This window comes from Asparagus officinalis, chromosome 3 (assembly GCF_001876935.1).
Source record: "Asparagus officinalis chromosome 3, Aspof.V1, whole genome shotgun sequence".
NCBI lineage: Eukaryota > Viridiplantae > Streptophyta > Magnoliopsida > Asparagales > Asparagaceae > Asparagus > Asparagus officinalis.
In genome coordinates, this window is record NC_033796.1 from 101,673,103 (window position 1) to 101,683,356 (window position 10,254).

Genomic DNA, 10,254 nt, shown 5'->3' on the forward strand with positions numbered 1-10,254 from the left:
AATCTACCCCTGGGGAGCGTCCTGGACTGCTCGAACCTGTCCCTCTGCCCTCTGCGTCGCTGGCGGTGTCTCAAGCCTGGGCTGCTGACCCTGACCTCTGCCCTGCTATCGTTGCTGCTGGTAGTTCGGGCCCCTGCCCTGCTGAGCTCCTGCTGGTGCACTACGACACTCTAATGCCTTGTGCCCGACCTTGTGGCAGTTAAAACAAGATCCCTGAAACTTGCGCTGCTGATGCGCTCTCTGATCCTGATGGGGTCCCTTCTTATGAGGGCCCTGCTGCTGCTGATGCTGATGCCCTGTCAAAGGTCTCTTGTTCTTACCCTTATCCCCGCTCTGCCCTGCCTTGGTCTTCCCTTCCTTGTCCTTCAGGAACATAGTAGTCTCAATCTCCTGTGAGGTGGCGGCCTCAGCTACCTCCCTAACGGAATAGAACCTCCTCGAGACGAGGTACCGACGGAGATTAGGGCGTAGCCCTGCTAAAAACATCTGAGCTTGACGCTCTCTTGTCTGCCACATACCCGTGAAATGCAGCAACTCCATAAACCGGCTCTCATAATCTGCCACTGTCATGTCCCCCTGAGTCATCCGGGACAACTCAAGCTCCTTCCCAGTCCGGGCTGCAGAAGAAATATACTGCCCATCAAAGAAGTAGATAAAATCCTCCCATGTGAGGGTCATCCTCTGCTCTGGGGTAAACTGTAATCGGTACCATCTCCCGGCATCTCCCTTCAGACTGTAAGATGCCAATCTCTTCTTTTGAACCGAATCTACACTGAGTATGTCAAGTATATTGCTCACATCCTCCTTCCACTTGTGTGCTGCCAGAGGGTCTGGTGACCCCTGGAACTCGGGTGCCCTCATCTTCTGATACCTCTCTACTATACGGAGCCAAGCTTCCTGACCCGTGGCTCTATCTGGTACTGCTAGTGGAATAGCTGCAGGTGACACCTCTGGGTCTCTCTCTCTGATCGGGACGGCTGGTATTCCCTGCTGCTGAGCTACCGGTGGTGGTGGTGTCCGTGGTGCTATATGAGTAGTTACCAACTCCTCAATGGCTGTCATCCTGGCAATAAGAGGAGCCATGATATCCACCAAATACTGAGGAGCCTGCTGCGGCTCTGGTGGTGCCTGCTCCTGCTCGGGTGGAGCCTGCTGCGGCTCAGGTAAGGCCGGCTGCGGCTCAGGTAGGGCCTGCTAGGGCTCTGCCTGAGCGGCCCTTCGAGTGCGGGGTCTCCCACGTCCTGCCATCTCTCTGATCATAATAAAATAAGGTTCATGAGTCAAAGTAGACGTACATACATAGTTCATCACAATATGATTTTCACATCACATAATATTCACACATGTACTTTAAGCAAAAATAGTTGTCATAAATTTTTTTTTCAAATTTCTGAGATATACACATATATCGTCCTCACTCATACTAGGAAATCCTTAGCGGACTCTACACATGAATCCTAAGAAACTCTAACCTAGCTCTACGACTCGACACAGGATGATCCTAAGGATACTGGAACTAGAGCTCTGATACCAACTGTGACGCCCCTGGGTTCACACAAGGCGGCAGTCCGAGGTGAAACCAGAAATGTCAAACCTGCCATGCACCACACCGTGCAATAACATGTTTCACCATCACAATTAACATATCTCTAGTAGAGTCAACAACAGGTGTAGTAGTACAAAGCAAGTAAAAGGTTATACAGGAATCAACTGATGAAATAATAGAGATCAAATTAATATTTCACTATCTAATATGTTGGAGTACAAATAAAAGTCTGAAATAAATAAACTGGAGTTCTCATCAAGTCTCAAAATACAAAATGTCTGACAAGAGAAAATAAGGCACATAGCCTTTACAACTTCTAGAATAAAACTCTCAAATGCCTAAACAGAAGTCTACAGTGGAGCTCAAAGAAAATATAACTAAAATAGATGGCTGAAGCTAAAGTGCATCACCGTCAACCTGTGACTCTCCGGGCTCCTGGCTCGTTACCTAAAATGGGGAGGGACAACGAGCGTCAAAGCGCTAGCGAGCAACATCACAACCAACCCCAAGGGATAGGGCTCATTGTACATGAAAATACAGTTAATACATAATAATATAAATCATTTACACAAACATTAATAGGTTTTAGTACTTAGGAAAATACAACACGAGCATAGGTACGTCGAGCGAAATAATCCAAACAAGGAAACCCTCATGTATATACCTTGTATCTCAAATTGTAGATCCCTAAATATTAAACCCGAGGTTGGTCATAAGAAATAAAGAAAAGAAAGAATACATACTCATCTCTACCAATAAAGTGTAAACATGACAAAACTACAATAGGTGTCATGCACAACCTGGGTAGCTATCATGTCCCAGCCTAATACAATATATCATGTACCCAACTTGATTACGTAACATGCTCAAGGTTTAGCAAAAGTCTAAAACATGATTTAAAATGAATTATAGTCCAACACGAGGACTTTAATGGATTATAGTCCAACACGAGGACTTTAATGGATTATAGTCCAGCACGAGGACTGCGTATAAGGAAGTATGCATGTCTTATACCCGAACATACCCTACTGTACTGACTTAAACTTATGTCCGAAAGGTCATCTCACATGGATAGGTAAAATCATATTCACTACAAATAAATATTCAATAAACAAGGCACTCCTCAAGTCCAAACATGGTAGATAGTACCCTTGAAATATGTAAACACTGTATACATACATATATATATCTACATATATATACAGCAGATGATTTAAACAGAAGCACGAACGAAAATAGCAGGAAAGGACTTCATTGGAGTCGACTCTGACAGTCATGGGCGACTCTATGACTAATGGGTCGATCGTATACTGACGAGCGACTCAGAGAAACAACAAGACAACACAGCTATTGACTTGCGTGAGTCGGACTCATGCAGTCATTGCGGTCGATGCTCAACCTGTTTGGAGGACTCATTGATGAACCGGTGGGGTCGACTCACGGGTGAACACAGTTTTCTTTCCCAACTGTAACTTGTTCAACACGATCCACACTTCTAATTTTTCTGATCTGACACTTCTATAGCCATCGATTCTCGATTATAATACAGTGAGAAAAACATATTTATCATGAGAAACGATTTTCTTGTAGTGGTTAAATCTTAACATTTAAACTCCTAAACATGAAAGAAGCTATTTAACTCAAAAATTAAAACTCATATTTTTATTCTTTAAACCAAAATCCAAGATCTGGTTTCATGAAGAAACTTCGCTTTAGGTGGGGATCTTTAAAAATCCGACAATACTATGATCTCTAGTATTTAACAGCTAACGAAAGATGTTGGTTTGTATACTTGGAAAAATAATCTTCAGGCTCAATAAAAACTTATGGAAAACAGTTGTAAACAATGCAGCAAACATGGGGAGAGAAGGGTTGGAGAGATGTTACTCGGCCTTAGATAGTTGATGTATGAACAATCCCCTCGCTGCAATCCACGAAAAGCCGCTGAAAATCCCCAAAAAATCAACCCAAGAAATCCCAAAAGACGAGCTAGGGTTTAGAGGGGAGAAAGGCTAGGGTTGTCTCTGAGGGTTTTCTGATCAAAAGAGGTGTTCTGGGTAGGAGGGTAATAATATACAAAGTGTGAGAATTTTAAGCGACGCCGACCCGAAACCCAACAGACCCGACCCAGAAAAACCAGAAAGACCCCGATGAGTCGACTCATGACAGTCATGGGTCGACTCATGACTCATGGGTCGACTCATGATATAATGAGTCGACTCAGCAGAGACTAAATAACAACAGGACTCGATTTCGTGAGTCGACTCATGACAGTCATGGGTCGACTCATGGACTCGAATCTGCATACTAGGACTCTGCTGCATATGATTGAAATCTAGCACACTCAACCTCATTACTGATGTACATATACATACTCAAAAATCTACGGGGTCTTACACCTCAGTCATTTGAAGCTTGATGTACGCAATGGTCTGCACGAGACCAGACATTGGCCATGCAGTGGGAGTGGTTAGTCGGTTTATGTCGAATCTAGGAAAAACTCATTGGGAAGCGGTCAAGTTGATTCTGAGGTATCTACGAGGCACCACACAAAAGTGTTTGCACTTTGGTAAGGGAGACGTGGAAGTGCAATGATACGTAGATGCAGACTTTGGAGGTGAAGTCGATCACCGAAGAAGCACTACCGGCTATGTGTTCACTGTCAGTACTACAGCTGTTAGTTGGATGTCACGGACACAGAAGATTGTTACTCTATCCACTACAGAAGTTGAGTATGTAGCAGTGACTGAAGCCAGTAAAGAGATGATATGGCTTTTGGGGTGCAGTGACTGAAGCCAGTAAAGAGATGATATGGCTTCAGGGTTTGTTAACATAGCTAGGATTCAATCAGGAGAGGAATGTCTTGCACGGTGATTGCCAGAGTACGATACACTTGGCTAATAATTCCACACTTCATTCTAGAACGAAGCACATTGGGCTTCGGTACCACTTCATCAGATCCCTATTGGAAGATGACGTGTTAAAACTAGAGAAGATTCTAGGAAGTAAGAATCTGACAGATATGTTAACAAAGGCGGTGACCATTCAAAAACTAGAGTTGTGCGTAACTTCAGTTGGCCTTCATGCATAAGTGATGAGGACGGAGCCACACAGGAGTAGGTGCTTATTAAGATAGCCTGCTGACAGCAGTTTGATCTCCAAGTGGGAGATTGTTGGAATCAGGTGTAGACCAAACCTCGAGCAGGCGAGGTCGACGGCGAGTTCGAGGCATTCTTCAGGCGAGGTTGGGGCGGACGAGAGCTGCAAGCGAGTTCGATGAAGTCAGGCAAGCTCGAAGTTGTAGCAGGCGAGCTCGTGGTCGAAGTTCAGGCGAGGTCTCGTCGAGTGCAGCAAGCGAGCTTGACGATGCAGCGCAGGCGAGCTCAAGTTGGGTCTGGCAAGCTCGAGAGTGGGAGGAGCTCCAGGCGAGCTTGTGCAGGCGATGTCAACTCCAATCAGGCGAGGTCGAGTGTGGTTCAAGCAAGGTTGAGGCGCAGGCGAGCATGTGCGCCCACAGGCAAGGTCGTGAGCACGCTTGGCTGTGGCTGGCGACAGCCTATCGCCAGCATGTCGATTGGGGTTCCCTTATAAAAGGGAACCCAGAGCTCCTCTCCTCCGTGTGGTCTCTCTCTCTCCTCTCGTGTTTTTCATTGGCGGCGGTGTGCTTCTCCTCCCTCTCGCGATCTCTCTTTCTCTCTTTTCGGCCCTAAACAGTGAGATTTTGGGGGGATTAAGAGAAGGGGAATTTATTAAGAGAGAATTGAAAGAGGGTTTAAAGAAGAGGATCATTACTGTAGCTACAGTAACGAACTTTTATTTGTTGAGAGATCTCAAGTTTGAGATCTGCTTTTGCATTGTAATTTCTTGTTAATTAATAAAAAATTAATTGTGTGGCTCCCGAGGACGTATGCAAGTTTGCCGAACCTCGTAAATCTTGGTATACTTTTCTCTATACTATGTTTCTGCTGTTATAGGGTTTTTCGGCGTAAGATCCCAACATAATCCCATGTGGCAGTTATGATGTGACCAATCTTATACTATAGAAACACATGACTTTCAAAACTGCAATAAACTCCCCCACTAACGTTTGCTCTAACCCATAAGCATCTCTTTTCATATCTCAATTTTCTCTCTCACCTTGGTGAGCACACTGGTAACAGTAACACGTACAAAATTTGCACATTGTACAACGCTTTCCTCTCCTATATGTTGCAAATTTACTCCTTGTGACACGCTCATGCATATGCACTGAGGTTTTGTTGAGGGTTTTAACTAGCGTTGCACCCTAAACTGAATTCAAGTGAACTACGTACAGATTCGATTCATTCGTCCTCAATGGCAACTACTGCATCTACCAAAGTTTCGCATACTCCTGGCCCCATCATCGTCGGTGCGGGTCCATCCGGCCTTGCAGTCGCCGCATCCCTCTGCCGACTATCGATCCCCTTCGTAATCCTCGAGCGCTCTGATGATGTGGCCGAGCTCTGGCGCAACCGCACCTACGACCCGACCGCCTCGCTCTCCACCTCCCGAAACACCTCTGCCATTTACCTCACCTTCCCTTCCCTCCCCATTTCCCTACTTACCCTTCAAAATCCCAATTCCTCACTTACCTCCGCACCTACGCGGACCATTTCGCACTCTGCCCTCTCTTCAACCACAAAGTGGTCTCCGCTTGCTTCGACGTAGACTCCAGCCTTTGGAGGGTGACCGCGGTTGAGGACGACGACGACAATGTTGTTGAGCTTGCGTCGAGGTGGGTGGTGGTGGCGACCGGAGAGAATGCGGAGGCGAAAGTGCCGGAGTTGAAGGGGAGGGGAGGGTTCAAGGGGGGTTTGGTGCATTCTAGTGAGTACAGGAGTGGGAAGGAGTATGAAGGGAAGAAGGTGGTGGTCGTGGGGTGTGGGAATTCAGGGATGGAGCTGTGTTTGGATTTGGTTGATCATGGTGCATTGCCCTCGTTGTCTGTGAGGAGTGGGGTGAGTTTATGCAACTCTATGTATGTTAGTGAATTCTGTTAGTGTTAGCTATTCAAATATTATCAAAAGACTTTGACAGAAGTAGTCTCCTCACTGTCAATATGGAGGATGCCAATTCTTTGCTAGTTTTGTGATCATAGTACTACTTCTCAAGAGAATGGCAACTGATGAACTTATTTGAGGGCATTCTGTTTTAAATTTGGATTGAGATTGTCTGCACTGTGATTAGTATTTTTTAAGGTATTTTTATTTTATGTAGAATACAGAAAGGAGAATGGGATGTTGCCTATACTTCTGAAATTTCCTAACAATTTCTTTCTAACAAGATTATAGTTCTCTAAACTTGGTTTCCTCTTTCACATCAATATACGTAATGAGTATATCTAAATTGTTTGTTATACTTTCAATTTTTCATTTACAAGGTCTTGAGCACTGTATTTTCTTTATGAAGTCCATTTACATATATTAGTTCCGTTATGTACGTAATTTTCACATAGATAGAGTTCTTTCATGCAACATTTGGTTCTTTTTTGACTTCTGTTTGCACAATATTTTTAAGTCCCTAACATTGTTTTCTAATTATTTCCATCATAAAAAAAATCAGATGCACATCCTACCAAGAGAATTGCTTGGAGCATCAACTTTTGTGCTGGCAATGAAACTTCTCAAATTGTTTCCTGTGAAGGTCGTGGACAAAATACTTCTGATTTTGGCTTGGGTAGTGATTGGAGACACTGGGAAATATGGAATAAAAAGGCCCAAAATTGGACCTATGGAGCTCAAGAATACCACTGGAAAATCCCCAGTTCTTGATGTAGGATCCCTGTCCTTGATTAAAAAAGGAAAGATTAAGGTAATGTCCCTCCTTTGTTAGATTCTGATTCTTTTATTTCATCGTCATTTTGCTAAACAAGAAACTTGGTATTTTCCCATCTTGGTCAAACTTTACATTTATTTTTTATTGATTGGGAACCTTTCGTGATACCATAACTTTGTTGCATGCACAACCCACCCCCCCATTTGGATTTCACAAAATAATTTGAGCTGTCCGCTTCCTTGACTGCTTTGTGCTACAATAAATTAACAAATAAAACTTCAGCTGATTTATAAATAACAAATTTTCTAAAGTGTTTCTTGTTTTTTTTTCTGTCATTTGTAGATAGTACCTGAAGTGGAATCCCTGTCAAATAATGGAGCCAAATTTGTGGATGGGAGACTGATGGAATTTGACAGTGTAATTTTCGCAACAGGTTACAGGAGCAATGTCCCTTTATGGTTGAAGGTAAGCTCAAACGGTCATATATATATATAGCAAATATTTTTTATTGGTGTTTATTGGGAATTTTCCCCACGAAGCACTACAAATTTTACATGCTGTATTTCTCTTGAATGACTAATAAAATGAACGTAATTCACATGATTTTTCCGCAGGGATGCGATTTTTTCTCTGAAAATGGAAAGCCAAAGGCGCCGTATCCTGACAGTTGGAAAGGGGAGAATGGCCTGTATTGTGTAGGATTCGCGGGCAGAGGGCTGCTCGGAGCTAGCTCCGACGCCGTCAAGGTCGCGTTGGACGTAGCTGAGAAATGGAAGAGCCTCACATTTCAGAACCCCAGCTGGTCATGACGATCCAAGAGATGAGAGTAAACGATGTTAGGATCACCGCATGCGTTCACATTCGACAGAAGTTTTGCTCAGAATCTGCTTTAGGCTGCTCCGCTCATACAAAAGGATGAAAAGGAGCAGAGATTGATGTCCATGTCATGTTAGTACTATAGGTTGATGTCTATGTGTCACATACTTGCGTTTTGTACATGTGTATTGTGCCCCACTCGATCTGCATCTCTCCTTGCTCCCAAATTCCAATTGCATTTGGATTGTTTTGAGCATTTGTCTCCCACTGAGGAGCTCTGAGGAGCTCACCTTGTCTCTATTTTATACAGGTACTTGTATTCTCTGAGGAAGCCAAGGGTAGCTAGCTACTTGAATCTTTTCAAGGCCTACTTAATATGGTCAAGAGTAGCTCCACCACGTGGATGCCATCAGCTAGTACCATCATGGTAACCTTTTGTTGGGCGTTTTAACCAAAAATAGCAAAAAGGGCCAGGAGGGGTGGGTTGGTACTAGACCCTGTTTGGTAAATAAGAAATAGCACTTTGGGATTTTTTTCATGATGACAGCTTTTAAAATAGGCTATATTGATGAAAACCAATTTTAAAGCTTTTTTTTTATAGGCAGAAGTCATCTTATAAGTTGATTTAGTATTCAATCAACCACTCTATGACAATTATTTCTGTAACACCATTCAAATCAACGAGCAGCATGTTAGCCTCTGATAGCCCAAGTCTAAATAAAGTGATCTTGTATAAAGATAATTGATTAATTTAAAAGACTCGATTACGAGATACCATAGGCCAAAGAACTAGCGTCGGTTTTTTAACAATAAAAAAAGCCGGCAAAGCGGATGAACCACAACTTAATTAGTAATTTACACTGAAAAAGATGTACTTAATTAGAAGTATTTCGTACGAGACTATTACGCAACAATTGGTCTGGTCAATTATAATTATGTTGATAAAATTTATTTTTTATATTTCATTAAAGTTCCGATTATATAGAAAAATTAGTAGCATATATGTGTGTGTGGGCAGGCGCGTGTGTTTATGTGACGCCACTATTATAAATTCCAGGTTCTGGCCTTGAATTCTCCCCACCTCCCTTCTGTTGGATCTTGAAAAAGACGAAACGACTGATTCTCTTAACTATTTTAGTTGTGAGAAGAGATTCTATCGCCTGATAAGAATCTTTTTACAATCGCTCTTCTTCAAGAATATAAGAGGAGGAGATTGATTCGACTTCTCCTTTGTTTAATGTGGGTTCTGTGTGACGATGAGATGCCTCGCTCGATACTCGTGTTGAGCTTACTTCTCGTTGACAATCGGAGAAAGATTGCTTCAATTTGAGGAGAAAACAACCTCTGTGGAGTGCTTGAGCTGCCGCTGGTGGCTGATGTTAGCTCTTGACGTGCGTACGTCTAAGTGCTTTTTGAGTTCATAGCTATTCACGACTATTTATAGGTCTTTAGCGTGTAACTGACGTGTTGATCATTGGATTAAGGAGCGTAACTGACTCCTTAAATTTAGTCCACGTGAGCTGACTGAGTCTTCATGGCCGTTAGCCTCTTGGCATCGAGCCTCACTTAATGAGACGAGCTTCGTTGCGTGGCGAGGTTCGTCTATTGAGACGAGCCTTAATGTGCAGCGATGTTCATCTGACAAGGCGAGCTTCGCTATGTGGTGAACTTTGTCTTTTGATGGTCGAGTCAAGCTGCGTGGCAAGCCTCGTGGATTTCTTCTAACTAGCCTCGTCTTCTGAAAAAGCTTTGTCTTCACTGACGAGCTTCGCTTTCTGAAGGAGCTTCATCTCCTGAAGGATATGGCGTTGAGAGCCTTGTCTCTAGGCGAACTTCGTCTTCAAATAACGAACTTCGTTTATGGGTGAGCCTCGTCTCAAATGACGAACTTTATTTCTGGGTGAGCCTCGTCTCAAATGACGAACTTCATTTCTGGGTGAACTTCGTCTCAAATGATGAAGTTCATCTTCTGAGGGATGAGGTGCTGCTTGGTGAGGTTCGTCTGCGGATGAACTTCGTCTCTTGAATGGGTTTTCATTTCCTAGAGGAGTTTTGTCCCTAGTTGTCACGCCCCGGGTCCAAAACGTGATAATTTG

General features: G+C 43.5%; 1 pseudogene; it reads left to right on the top strand.

Annotated features, from left to right (window-relative positions):
* On the top strand, positions 1,622-8,151 carry LOC109835500 (annotated as a pseudogene).